The sequence below is a fragment of the Pseudophryne corroboree genome, chromosome 1 (genome assembly GCF_028390025.1).
Source record: "Pseudophryne corroboree isolate aPseCor3 chromosome 1, aPseCor3.hap2, whole genome shotgun sequence".
Lineage (NCBI taxonomy): Eukaryota > Metazoa > Chordata > Amphibia > Anura > Myobatrachidae > Pseudophryne > Pseudophryne corroboree.
In genome coordinates, this window is record NC_086444.1 from 719,193,849 (window position 1) to 719,209,002 (window position 15,154).

General features: G+C 44.8%; 1 protein-coding gene and 1 long non-coding RNA gene across 4 annotated transcripts in view; both read right to left on the reverse strand.

Moving 5' to 3' along the window:
* The window catches only part of NFIC (nuclear factor I C), a 380,967-nt gene that overhangs the window by 209,855 nt on the left and 155,958 nt on the right, over nucleotides 1–15,154 (reverse strand). The gene's annotated exons all lie outside the window — the stretch shown is intronic.
* Nucleotides 11,902–14,686, reverse strand: LOC134909089 (uncharacterized). The gene is made up of 2 exons (XR_010175847.1): nucleotides 14,390–14,686; nucleotides 11,902–12,626 (listed from the first exon to the last, which is right to left on the reverse strand). It is a non-coding gene; the product is annotated as an uncharacterized LOC134909089 (long non-coding RNA).

Sequence of the window (15,154 nt, forward strand, 5' to 3'; positions counted from 1 at the left end):
TGCATTCTCCATCGCATCACTACTGTGGAACTACAGGTTCCAGCAGTTCAGTTCCAGTTTTCAGTCTACTGCAGCCTGGAGTACACAGTGCTTCAGCTAACTCACAGCTGATCTGAACACCCAATCCAGCGGGGTGTGTTCTCACAGATGCAACATCCAATCATCACAGACCAAGGGGTATAAACTCCATTTCCTGGCTCAGTCTCATCGCCTTGGACAACACGTCACATTCTGTGAACAGGCGTTTCCGGTTTGCAGTCCTCTGTCTGCAGAGATACCCCTGTGTATTGGACCTGTGGAACTACAGGTCCCAGCAGTTCCAGTTCCGTTCCAGTTTCCAGTTCCAGGTTCCAGTCTTCAATTCTTTGTTTCCAGCAATCTCCTATTTCTGGTATCTCCAAGTTGTTTCCCTGTTCCAGTGTTCCTGTGGAACTACAAGTACCAGCAACCACTCCAGCTCTCCTGCGAGTCACATTCAGTGTGCAAGTTCCTGTGTTCCTGTTTCCAATGGTTTCCTTGTTGTCATTCTTCAGTCTTCAGTCTGCTATGAACTCCAGCCACAGTTTGCCACAACAACTTGCAGTAAGAGACTTTCTTCAGGTGTTCTTCCATTACTCAGCCTGTGCACCTGATTACCAGCATCTAGCATTGTGCATTGCATTCAGCACTTAACAACTTGCTGTGTTAGAACTGTCTCCTGCTAGGGCCTTGCTTGGCTTAAAGACGTGTGCTTCTACAGAGACTGTGTGCTTTGATTGCTATTTGTTATATATCGGAGTTTGGTTTGCTGCATCTGATTTCATTATTGCCGTATCATTTATATCAAGTTACAAGTTCATCTTCATTGCTCATTTGTTACCAGTGACTTTTGAAATATTAATTTATCGGATTAAGTTATTATTCATTGTTCCTGTCATCCGTTATCCCTGTGTGATAATAAATATCAAGCGCACATGCGCGGAACTTTTCGTCAGTTTCCCCGTTTCCTCTATCACTCCTACACTGACCCACTAGTGCCCCCTCCGGGGAGACAAAGTTACAGAATCCTGACATGCCTCCTGCAACAGTTCAAACCAGTCCAATTGAAGGAACTGCAACACCAAATTGAGATCCCAAGGTGCCGTAGGAGGCACAAAAGGAGGTTGTAAGTGCAGCACACCTTTCAAAAACATATGGACCTCAGGGAGAGAAGCCAATTGTTTCTGAAAGAAAATAGACAAGGCCCAATTCTGAACGTAAATGAAGCCTAGGCGTAGGCCCACATCCACTCCCGACTGCAGAAAAAGCAGGAAACATCCTAGATGAAATTCCACCGCAGAATATTGTCTGCTCTCACAGAGACATATTTCTTCCAGATACGATGGTAATGTTTAGATGTTACCCCATTTCTGGCTTGGATCATAGTCAGGATGACCTCTTCTGGCTAGAATCAACCGTTCAACTTCCATGCCCTGAAACGTAGTCGTGGTAAGTCTTGATAGACGAACAGGCCCTGCTGCAGAAGATCCTCTCTCGAAGAGGCAGAGGCCACGGATCTTTGATCATCATCTCGAGAAGATCCGTATACCAGGCCCTTCTTGGCCAGTCTGGAGCAATGAGGATTGCTTGAACCTTTTTTTTTTATTCTTTTTAGAATTCTTAGGATCAGAAGAGTGGGAGGAAACAAGTACACCAGCTGGTAAACCCACGGAGTTGTCCGGGCATCTATCGCTACTGCCTGTGGGCCATCGACCTGGAACAATACCGCTTGATCTTCTTGTTGAGTGGAGAGGCCATCATGTCGATTTGTGGATACCCCCACTGACGTGTTAACCCCCGGAACAACCCATTCCCCTGGGTGCTGATCGTGCCTGCTGAGGTAGTCTGCTTCCCAGTTGCCTACTCCCGGAATGAAGATCGCCAACAACGCTACAGCGTTTTTTCCGCCCAGTGGGGAATTCTTGACAGCTCTGACATTGTAGCTCTGCTTTTCGTTCGGCCATCCTGTCGGGTTATGTACATTACCGCCGTCACATTGTCCGACTGGATCTGAATGGTCTGATTCTGAAGAAGAGATGAGGCCTGCAGAAGGGCGTTGTAGATAGCCTTGAGTTTCAGGATGTTTACTGGCAGGACGACTTCCTGACTTGACCATTTTCCCTGAAACTGTACCCCCTGGGTGACTGCTTCCCAACCTCTGAGGCTTGCATCTGTGGTTAGCAGAATCCAATTCAGAATCCTGAACCTCCAACCCTCGACTAGGTGAGAAGTCTGTAGCCACCACAGGAGGGAGATCCTGGCTTTTGGTGACAGACAAATTCTCTGGTGCATGTGAAGATGCAATCCGGACCATTTGTCCAACAGATCCAGCTGGAAGGGCCTCGCATGAAACCTTCCATACTGAATTGCTTTGCAAGAAGCCACCATTTTCCCCAGAAGGCGTATGCAGAGATGCACTGAGTTTCAGGTCGGCTTCAAGACGGCCCGAACCATCGACTGGATTACCATAGCCTTTTCCAAGGGAAGGAATACTTTCTGAGACTCTGTGTCAAGTATCATTCCCAGGAACTGAAGTCTTTGCATTGGTTCCAGGTGAGATTTTGGCAGGTTCAAAATCCACCTATGATCCAGGAGTAGTCTGGTTGAGAAGGCAATGTTCTCCAACAGCTGTTTCCTGGACGGTGCCGTTATCAGAAGATCATCCAAGTACGGAACTATGTTCACTCCCTGTCTGCGGAGCAACTTTATTATTTCCGCCATCACTTTGGTGAACACCCTCGGCACCGTGGAGAGACCAAAGGGCAGGGCCTGAAACTGGTAGTGGCAGTCCTGCAGTGCAAACCGTGGATAAGCCTGATGAGGCGGCCAGACCGGAATGTGAAGGTACGCATCCTTGACGCTAGGAATTCCCCCTCCTCCAGACCTGAGATTACCGCTCTCAATGACTCCATCTTGATCTTGAATACACGTAATGCGGAAGGTTTTGAGGAAGCAGAGCCTGAGCCCTATTCCTGTTAACCAGCAGTCGCTGGTTTGCGTGATTTACCTCTAGCACCTCTTGCGGCGGTAGAAGAACCTCTGGCCTTGCCGCTAAACTTGGCAGTCCAAAAGGACTGTAGATTAGGTATTGAGTAGGCCTTCCTAGCTGGCGGAGCTGCAGAAGGTAGGTATGTGGACTTACCCGCAGTAGCTTGGGAGATCGATTTCTCGAGTACATGTCCAAATAAGGCCTCTCCTGTGAAAGGTAGGCCTTCCACTCCCTTCCTGGAGTCAGCGTCAGCAGTCCACTGACGTAGCCATAATCCTCTGCGTGCCGACACTACCATAGCTGTAGTGCGTGCATTAAGCAAACCTATTTCTTTTATGGCTTCCACCATAAAGTTCGCAGAGTCTTGGATATATTGCAGGAGCAAAATAATTTCCTCTTGAGGTAAGGTGTCTAACCCCTCAATTAAATTACCCGACCATTTAGCAATGGCTCTTGTAATCCTCCCATATGCTATAGTGGGTCTCTGGGCCACCCCGGCAGCAGTATACAAGGATTTGAGTGTAGTCTCAACCTTGTGTATCAGTGCCTATTTCCCTATAGATTGTAAACTTGCGAGCAGGGTCTTCCTACCTCTATGTCTGTCTGTTTTTACCCAGTTTTGTTCTATTACTGTTGTTCTAATTGTAAAGCGCAACGGAATATGCTGCGCTATATAAGAAACTATTAATAAATAATAAATAAATCTTGCGATCAGCTGCATCTTTTAGGGAGGCTGCACCAGGCACAGGTAGTACAATTTTCCGTGAGAGCCTGGATACTGATGCATCCACTATCGGTGGATTTTCTAATTTTTTCCTATCCTCAGGAGGAAAAGGAAAAGGTGATAACAACCGCCTGGGAATTTGAAATTTCTTATCTGGATTAACCCACTGCTCTTCAAACAGGGTATTTATTTCCTTTGACACAGGAAAAGTGGCTGAGGATTTTTTCTTAATATTAAAGTAAGATTACTTACTCTCCTCTGTCACCTTATCAGGGATATTCAGAACTTCTCTGATAGCATCTATGAGAGCCTCTACACCCTGTGACAGAGTACCCTCCCCTACCTCTGTGTCCACCTCACCTTCCTCCATTTCTGACCCTTCATCTTCAGAGTCAGAATGCAGTATATGGGCCAAAGTACGTTTTTGCGGACAAATGGTAGAGGACTGAGATGCTGGTCTGGGTACTGAGTCCTTTTTCATAAACTCATCCACAGACTGCCTCAAGTATTGCGTCTCTTTCTCATTACAAGATAATTTTGTAGAAATGGTGGAAATAATTCCCCTAATGGAGTCCAGCTATGCTGGCTCTGCCCCACTAGCCTGGGTAGGGATACTACACTGAGTACACACTAGTGAACCCCCTGGAGAAGAGGAACACTGTGCCTTACATGACACACACTCTTTTCCTGACATACTGCAGCAGTGACAGCACACACACAGGAAAAGGTTAAGAGCACAATTAACCCACAAAGAGCCCTTCCAGAGAGACACAGAGAGAGTATGGAACCAGCACACGGCGCAACTTAGCTAATGCAAAGCTTAGCTGGGTCGCAGACTAAGTACCTAGATTAGGGACTTAGGGGCAGCACTATATAATTTTATAGTATGCAAATTATAGATGTTACTTCAGTGCTGATTGGTTGCCATGGGCACTTCTCCACTGGCTCACTTCTCCGCTCTTATCACTGCTTAGTAAATGTCCCCCTCAGTACACTAGAAATCGCTCCCCCCTTGCTATAACCCCCTGGTACCGCTGAGATAAACTGGAGGCTCTCCGGAGGATCTGCGCATCCCTGTTAGTCAGGATCTGTGTCAGTTGCAGTAGAAAAATGCCGCTTGTGAGCTGCTGGATCTGCTCATAGTGAAGCCCCTTCAATGTCGCGCGGTCTTCCCGCTCTTCTTTATACTGGCTTTATGTGTCTGTGTACATAAAATGGAATAAGCCCCCTTTTATGTCTGTGGTGCCAGTCTGGGTACTGTGTACACTATAGTGTACTAAGTCAGGAGACTCAGTCCACCCCGTTTAGAAGCCATGCGTCTCCGTACCCTCATGCCTCCATAATGGCCGACAACCCGCTAACCGGGATGCCGGCATAGTACTCACCACTCTTCATTCTTCTGGCTCTGTTAGGGTTGGCTGCGTGCTGCAGGAATGTATGCTCGCCGTGGTGGGGTTTGCGAATAGTTCCTTCAGGAGCTAGCGTCCTGTAAGCGGGGAACGGGGCCATTAACCCTTAATGGTCGGTTGGGCCGCTCCCCTTCCCCTAAGTCCCACGAAGCAGGCAGGTTGGTGCCATCCAGTCCTGCCTGAAAATAACAAACTTTTTAAAATAAATGTAGAAAACTCTTCATGAGCTTCCAGAGCCGTGACCTGGCACATTTTCTAAACTGAGTCTGGTAGGAGGGGCATAGAGGGAGGAGCCAGCACACACATTCAAACTTCTATAGTGTCCATGGCTCCTAGTGGACCTGTCTATACCCCATGGTACTAAATGAATTCCCAGTAATCCCTAGGACGTAAGAGAAAAAATAATAATAATATGGGTTTATAGCAGTGGTTCCCAAAACTTTCTTGAATCACAGTGCCCTAGAATATCAGCATTTGCTTCACGGCACCCCTAAAGAATTCTATGAATAAATTTGGAAAACAAAAATGCTAAATTTAAATAAACTGTGCCAACCTGTCACCCTTATGTTTTGGTGTACAGTTGTGTTTCTAATTGTCCACATGTTTATGATTGGCAGACACTACCACTGGTTTTGCCAATCACTTTGACCATAAATAATTTGATTTGGTCCTGGAACACCTTACCACCGCAAGAGCCTTGTGGCACCTCAGGGTGCCTAGGCACACAGTTTGGCTTATAGCATTATTATATATTAATTATAAAGTATCTACTGGTATTATTGTGAAAGCATAAAAAAAGACTTACTCCATTAGGACTGACCTTCTCTAAACAGAAATACAATACAATTCATGGAAAAACAAATATAGATGACAATGTAACAAATATCCCCCACCTCAATTTTAATAGTATAGACCCTATCGTTGACTGTTACTTTCAATAGCACTTGTCAGTTAGCATACAGTAACTCTAATGTGGAGAAGATAAGATGTGATTCAAACTACTTGTTCACATAGGGTTGGAGCTGAGAACCTGAAAACCATCAGTAGCAGGTTACATGGGTTGGGTATGGGTGACTGGCGGTTGGGATACCGCCGGTCACCATACCGACGCCGGGATCCCGGTGTTTAGATTGCTGGGGGGGCGAGCGCAATGAAGACCCTTGCTGGCGAGCGCAGTGGCTCGCCACAGGTTCTCTTCGCACTCTATGGGTGTTGTGGACACCCACGAGTGGGAATAGTCCCTGTCAGTCGGCATGCCGACTGTTGGGCTTTCCACTGGGAAGGATTCCAGCGTCAGTATAGTGACCTCACATAAACGCATCACAGTTACACTACTCGAGTAGGTGCTTATATTGGCAGCCATTAACAGTTGAAACGGTGACAGAAACCAAATCAAAAGAAAAACTGGAAATGTTTTTGTGGAGTGTGTGTGGGTCTGGACTACACATGGTCTGTGTTTTCCAACTCCAGTCCTCAGGGACAACAATGCATGCTTTCCAGATCTTTCAATTACTGGTTGCCACATTTTAAAAGAACCATAGGTGGAGCTAATTATTTTAATTGTGATACTGTCGAGATCTGTAAACTATGCAGTTAGCGTGAATACGCACTATGGGGGTCATTCCGAGTTGATCGCTAGCTGCATTTGTTCGCAACGCAGCGATCAAGGCTAAAAAACTGCAATTCTGCACATGCGTATGCGGCGCAATGCGCACGCGTGACGTACGGGCACAATGCAGTTTTGCACAGGGTCTAGCGATGCATTTCAGTCGCACTGGTTGCCGCAGAGTGATTGACATGAAGTGGGTGTTTCTGGGTGGCAACTAACCTTTTTCAGGGAGTGTTTGGAAAAACGCAGGCGTGCCAGGGAAAACGCAGGCGTGGCTGGGCGAACGCTGGGCGGGTGTGTGACATCAAATCCGGAACTGGATAGTCTGAAGTGATCGCAAGCGCTGAGTAGGTTTTGAGCTACTCTGAAACTACACAAAAAAAATTTGCAGGCGCTCTGCGATACAACCGTTCGCACTTCTGATAAGCTAAAATACACTCCCAGTGGGCGGCGGCATAGCGTTTGCATGGCTGCTAAAAACTGCTAGCGAGCGATCAACTCGGAATGACCCCCTATGTACATACAATGCGAACTCCCATGGGTCGTATCCTGCATGCAGGTCCGACGTGCGAAATTGCTTACGAGGGTCATGCTGCCAAATGCAGCATGCCCCATTCCTCCCCCCAATTGCAGTCGACATTGGCAAGTGCGTATGTACTTGCCGATGTCGAGGCCCCATCACAGACAATGTTGCATAGAGCGAACATCGTTGTAATGTATACACTGCCTTAGGGGTTCCGGGGAACTGAAGTTGGGAAACACTGCAGTAGGTTGATGTTTTTTTGCTCGTTTGGCCATTGTCAAAATGCACTAAAAATTAGGTCAACATCCTCATTGTGCTTAAGTATTTACAGAGCACATGGTACTGCAGTATCCAACTGCAAATTGGATGATAATGTGATACAAACATTTCCAGCAAAACATAATAACTCATTTTGTAAATAAACCATTGTGTTCAAGGCCTCCCTGGCTAGGAAGGGTTAAGGTAAGCATGGGTATCGCTTCAAGCAGCCCTCATCCCACCTCCCTTTCACCCACACGCAGTACACTTCACAAAGACTAATCAATACTCATCGATTGGCTCCAGTCTGGGCTGACAATCAGAGACTGATTAAAATTCAGAGCTGATGGGAGATACTTTCCTCATTTCACCCCAATCCCTTATATCAAGCTTGAATGTCTATAACTATATCTTGTAAAATCATATAAGCATATATTAAAAATTCACTAGTTCAATCAATATTTAATAAAGTAAATAATACTACCTGACAGTCTGTGTAGTTATCCATATTTTACATGTTTTTCCAGGTAAAATTTGTTGCTAGATAACTGCATCAAAGAGTGTCACGTGAGATGCAATCTGGTTGGCATGAGCCTGTGGTAATTGATGAAATTGTAATTGGAAATATATTGTAAAGGACTATAATCCAAAATTTTGGGTTACAAGGCGCTGGATGGCTTGTTCCAGATGCGAGTCCTGGTTGTTACCTGACATCCAGGACATTGCGCCTTCTGGTCGCAAGGGCTGCCGGTCTTCCGCCCGACACTAGATAACTGGGGCACCGCTCTGCTAGCGCGTCTCTGGTTGCCTAGCTACTCAGCCGCTTGTCAGTGTGGCTGGCTACGTGCATCACTGCAGCTGCATGTTGTTTGATTTTAATGAAAACACACCCAGTCTAGCACTCCTGATTGGTGCCTATGGGGAAGATGTACTAAGCAGTGAAAAGTGTGGAGAAGTGAGCTAGTGGAGAATTTGTCCTTGGCAACCAATCAGCCGCTCTCTATTATTTTATAGTATGCAAATTATAAATGTTACTTCAATGCTGATTGGTTGCCATGAGCAACTTCTCCACTGGCTCACTTCTCCACTCTTTTTACTGCTTAGTACATCTCCTCTTTAAACTATTATAAGGCACTGAGCCCAAGTCTCCTGTGCCGGTTATAGTTTGTGCCTTGTGTATAGGTCCTTGGCCCTCATTCCAAGTTGATTGCACGGTAGCAGTTTTTTGCAGCCGTGCGATCAGATAGTCGCCGCCTATGGGGGAGTGTATTTTAGCATAGAAAGTGTGCGATTGCTTGTGCAGGGGAGCTGTGCAAAAAGAGTTTGTGCAGTTTCTGAGTAACTCTGAACTTACTCATCCACTGCGCTCACTTCAGCCTGTGATGTCCCGGAACTGACGTCAGACACCCACCCTGCAAACACCTGGACACGCCTGCGTTTTCCACGGCACCCAGAAACGCCTTCTTACCACTGCAATCGCGTTCTTCGTAAGGTCCCATACTGCCCGGCATTTCCCGTCGCCAGGCAGCGACGCGCCTGCGCATTGCAGGCACAGCGCATGTGCAGTTCAGACCCGATCGCACCGCTACGAACAACTGCAGCGTGCAATCGGGTCGGAATGACCCCCATTGTCCGCAAGCCTTGCTGGTTCTGTAAATACTCTTCCGGATTTCCTGCCTGCCCGTAACCTGTTCCTGCCCTGTCTTCAACCTCCTCCAGCCTAGTGTGTTAACCATTTGACTGCCTTCCCAGTGTACCTGTGCTCAGCCTGCAAGATATACCATTTACTCTCTACCTGCATTCCATCCACTGGCGTTTCTATAATGGGTGCAGTGTGTGCCCCTCCGAAGTCCAGCGTCGGCATCCGCAGCGCCGCTAGAACACAGTGAAAATGGCCCAGCGGCCATTTTCACGGCGTTCTGTGCATACGCAGCAGAGAGCTCTCAGGGAAAATGGCCAGTGCGTAATTTTCCCGGAGATCTGCGCATGCGCAGTAGAGTCTGAGCCCTCTAGTGCTCAGACTCTATGGCGCTCCGGGCAGAGAGGAGGGGGCCCGACGGAGGAGGCTGAACACGGGCCTCCTCCTCTCTTAAAATGCCCCTGATTCCATCTGCTCAGTGCCTGCATACTATCTACTCAGCACCTGCTAGCCATCTTCATAGAGCCTCATCTATCTATCTATCTATCTCCATTTATATATATATATATATATGGAGATAGATAGATAGATAGATAGATAGATAGATAGATAGATAGATGCACATCTTTGCTTCTAGAGAAAGCCACCCTTCAGTGTGGAGAAACCAGTTGAAGAGACAGGATTCCTTGATTGTTTGCCACCATTTGGTTACCATCATTTTGCCACAGGCACTGTGCCTGCTGTTTATTACTTCTAGCTATTTATAACCAGCACCAAGTCCGGGATCACATATTGCCCACGCTCACTAACATCTGACGTGAAAAACCACAAAGAATACATCAGTGGCTGCGAGCAGATCAATGTATCAACATTTACCATCTTGCTGTCAGTGAGGAGATTCTGAGTCAGCCAGGCCACCCATATCTACAGTGGATGAGCCCGATCCCTCCCTTACTTATTTGCCACTGTCTCCATTATAAACTGTGAGTAAAGGGGCCTGTGGGACTGAGCAAGCCGGGGGATCCAACAGTGAGGTGCAGCCTATCCGGTCTTTTTGCTTAACCCCCGCATGTGTATTGATCCTTTTGGGACTATTTACTATGCAAGTATAATACCATCATTGTGTGGACAATATATATCTAATATTTCTTACAAAGATAAATGAGGATAATGGTGGCAACATTGTATATTTTGTATTGACACATATTTTATCTGTTACAAGTTTACTAAGTAACATTTAAACAGTTACAAGAGAAGCATTACACATTTTTTATATAGTCTATAATATGTCTAAGTATCTCCGGAGATAATATAGTTTCTATTTGTGTCATTATAATAAATTGTCTTGTATTATATATTCGTGTTGTTAGACTTTTAAGTTGCCTTTGCACAATTGGGTTTTTTTCTTTTGTATACATACATACAAATATTCCGGTTAATACTACAGTATACAAAGCACCATTCTGATAATAACTATACAGAGTAATGGAGTAATGAGGAGGTCCATTCTACTGAGCTTTATATATTGTAGAGTTCTATGCTGTGCCAACTAATTGTAAAGGTCAACTTGGGACTAAATGTGCCATGCACTGATCTGCCCAAACACCCCCACTTTCTACAAATACACGTTCCATTGAATCATATACAGCTCCAAACACTTCAATGTAAGGCCCTCTTCACTTCAATTCAAGTAATTTAGAATGCCTTGCAGAAATCAGGACAGCCGAGAGGTATGCAGAAACGATTTTGTTGCATTACTTAATATTGGGACTACTCTAGTTTCCTTAGAACCCACACAAAGTGTAACATACAGTATATTCAGCAAGCTTCATGTTTATTTTGTAATAAACAGAACATCTTCCTAAGTTTAATTTAACTATTACCTTTAATTTACCTATTATCAAAATGATACAGCCAGGCTTCCTTTACAGCCCTGGTGCCAAATACACTTATACTAATGTATCGTTGTTTTATTAGCATCACCAAAATACAGGTAAAACTTTAAACCTTCAGAGTGTTGGCTTTGATATGGGAGCTATGTGAAATATAATGAATATGATGATAAATCATAAAACAAACATAATTTGTCTATGCACATAGTGCTAGTTCACTAAGCATCTGAACTATTTTTTTTGTGACTGCAAAAGGGTTAAACCTTCTCTACTGGGGATGCGCCTCCTATGGATCCATTGAAAGGAGGGACAGAAAATGAAGAGAGGGGACTTAAGGTCAGCAAGGAACAAAACCAAAAGGAATATAAATATTATGATACTGAATTCCAAACAGACAGCAGAAAAAGCAAAAATGAGGAGAGCAAAAAAGAGAAAACTTGTGAGGAGACAATAACATAAAAGGGCCTATACATCAACCCAATGGCCCAAATGAAATAGCCTCCAAGTTTCAGGCATAGACAAGATTTCTGTGATATAGTCTGTAGATTTAAAGCGGCAATAATTTAAAAAGCCAAAACAAGGTAAATCTAACAAAACTGCATCTTCACCTATTGCATTTGGGCCAATGTATTTTTTTATATTTATACTGGACTTGATGCAGTCATTTTTAAATATTTCATATTGTAAAACTACAATAGTTAAGCAAAAGATGCTGAAGGCAAAAAGTACATACAATTGTGATTTACTTTTCATTTGATTGCACTTACTCCTAAACCCTTAGGTGTCAGTACTGATGCTGGTCTCAATTCTCTTGTTTACTAGAACAAAAGTGGCAACAACTTTCTCTCCTGAAAGCATTTATAGAACAAGTCAAGCATATCAAACACCAACTACATCTTATAAATAAAATTCATTGGTATGTGTTTGTCTGTCCAGTTATGCAGTCGGATACCCCAGCACCGATTGGGTTCAAACCAATGTGAGGTGGTCCAATTGGATTTTGGCCCGGTATTAGTGGGGTTAGGGTCTCGGTCAGACCTACCCTTGGTGTACACTGGGCAGAACTTTGAACAAAGGAGCCTTTTTTGAGCCTTTCACTGGATGGATTTGGACAAAAACTTCATAGAGTGGTAACAATGAATCCCAGAATACATACTAGGGGTTTGAGGCCCCGGTTGGACTTCCCGTTAGTGTACACTGGGCAGAACTGTGACCCAGGAAGTCTGTTCTGGGCCTTCCGTCGGATGGATTTGGACGAAAACTTCACAGAGTGGTAAACAGATACGGAAGACATACTAGGGGGTTGGGGTCCTGGTTGGGTCTCCTGTTAGTGTTCACTAGGGAGAACTTTAACCTGGTGAGCCTGTTGTGGGCCTTACACTGGATGGATTTGGATGAAAACATCACAGAGTGATAACATTTCGTCTAAGAAGACATACTAAAGGGTGTTGAGGTCCTGGTCGAACGTCGCGCTGGTGTACACCAGACAGAACTTTGACACAGGGAGCCTGTTCTGGGCCTTCCACTGGATGGATTTGGATGAAAACTTTAATGAACTGTAACAACTGACAGAAAAAAAAATCATAATTCAATTACGTGAAATAACCGACTGAAATAACTATAAAGCAAGGAACTAAAGTAACTGACTGAAATGGAGGTGGGAAGACAAAAAATATTGTGTACACTAAAACCTTGGAATAGCAACATTAAAAACAGAAGAAAAACTTTAAACACATCTCGCAATGGAAAAGTGATTATAAAACTGACCAGAAAGGAAAGCTAGGGATCAGGGCTACTAGCGACAGCCACCCAAATAAATGGGTAGCCACCTCATGAGTGTGTTGGAAGAGATGCTAAGCTGCTAAAAAAATTTTTTAATATTGACAGTTACATCCAACTCACTGATAACTTAATGACTTAAAGATTTAAGCCTGGGCAACTTCAGCTAGTATTGAATATTGTACATACTGTATTTAGTAAATAGAAAATAGAATTTCTCCATGGGCTTAAGAGAAAAGAATCAAAAGCTTATATAACCAGAATTTCATAAAAGTTACTTAGGCCATCTTAAAGTAGTCCTGTTAATACCAAATAAACATATTTACAGTATCCTGTGTTCATGACTCTAATCAGGTATAATCACTAAGACTGTTACTATTAACTTCTGTTTATATAAAGCCACATATTATGTAGTTCTTTACCTAGAATGTTTAATCATTCACATCAGTTACTGCCCCAGAGAAGTTTACAGTCTAAGGGGCATATTTATTTATTATCAGGTCATAGACAAAATAATTATAATTCCATATTGCCGAGATGTGCTATTGTATATGTGACACCTGCCTAGGTAGGTACGGTATCCAGGCGGTATGTCCGACCCCTTTCTACAATACTAAATTCCCAACTGGTGTCTGGGACAATCGACTTCACACTGCGAAATAATGAACTTTTTATTACACTGGAACGAAGAACCTCAGGAGTCGTTGATCCTATAATTACTTAAATGCTTTTAGTTAAACGGTGTAACTTTCACTCCACTATCGTATCTCTAAATAAAACATTTGACATTAGACTGTATACACTGCACGTTATTACACAATCAGTACAATTTCAGTTACCTTTGCCCTGCACGGTACCGTGTATAACCCAACTAGTTCACCCTTAAAGTTCAGCTGATCAATGTAGCATTGGTGCACAATGGGTACCTTATCCTGACTAGTTCCACGGTCTATATCTAGAAATGTGGCAAGTCACTGTGAGAGTCGGGGAGGTGAGTAGTAGACTCAGCGTGGAGGTGTTACACCACGGTTCAACAGGGGACTTAATCTGTTGGTTAACGGCTAACCTTATCAGGCAAATCCGAGTACAGAAATTAATTGTTCCCGACTGGCATGCGGTCCACCCTACGGGTTAGTGCTGATTCTGAGGGAAGATTACTCTGTGCCGGTGAGTCCGTTAGCTTGTCCTTGTACCTAGTCTGTAGCCGCTCTTGCTGACTCAAGCCTTGCAGCTGATACTTTGTATACCTCTTTCTACCACTGTGCAACTATTCTGTCGCTTTATAACACTGTGTTAGCTGTCCGTAGAAGGGTTATCATTTTCCAATAATCGGGGATACTGAAGTAGTATGATGCAGCTCAAAAACTCTTTGCCTCTGTTACGTGGGATGAAGCTATAGCTGTCCATAGGAGAGTGCTATATGGCCAGTTCAGTACAGGGACCTGGGAGAGAGTTCCTATGCAGCGCTCTATTGCTTGACCATGCCTACTGGTTTAAACTGGTGTAGGCACAATCATGACAGGCTGTGCGACATGCGGCTTTCACTAACCTAGTCCTGCTGTCTGTGTAGCTCTTTTTAGACTTTTACTGAGTGGCTCTCACACACAGCTGCTCTCAGTGGCACCTCCATTTTCTGACTGGAATTTTCCACTGCCAGAGATGCCCTCCACTCTCACAGCTACCTCAGACTGTGTCCTGACCAACTGTCATCCCTCCAACTGTCCCTGGTCATGTGACCTGCCCCTGACCTCCAGAGCTGCTGCCAAGGCTGCTGGGAAATATCTGCTTGTATAATCAAATGTACATACTCTGTAGCGTGCCACACGTAATACCTCATATAGCAGGGTATTACATATATATGCTGGGACAGGAGCTGTGATACAGTCACGTCCCTGCGAACTATAAGAGAAAAGTGACTATATTAGTTATCACTTTATTTTTACTACCCTGCGGCCACTGCACTACTGCGCTATTATACCCCTTTTCCACTAGCTTTTAAAACACGGATAAATGCGCGGGGGCACACATTTACCCGTGTTTTTTCCTAGTGGAAAAGGGTCCCCCTGCAAATTCCCGGGTCAAAGGAATCCTACCCGGGTAGCTTGCCGGGTTGAACACGTGTTCAACCCGGTAAGCTGTGTAGTATGAACGGCGTTCACAATGTATGGGAGGGCGGCGCTGGGAGATCATGTGATCTCCCAGCGCCGCCCCTGCCGTGTCACTAGCAGCGTCACCAACCTGGCAATATGCCGGGTTGGTGAGCGCTGTGGGAAAGGGGTCTGTAGCACGGGTCGCAGCCGTGTCGCCGTGATAC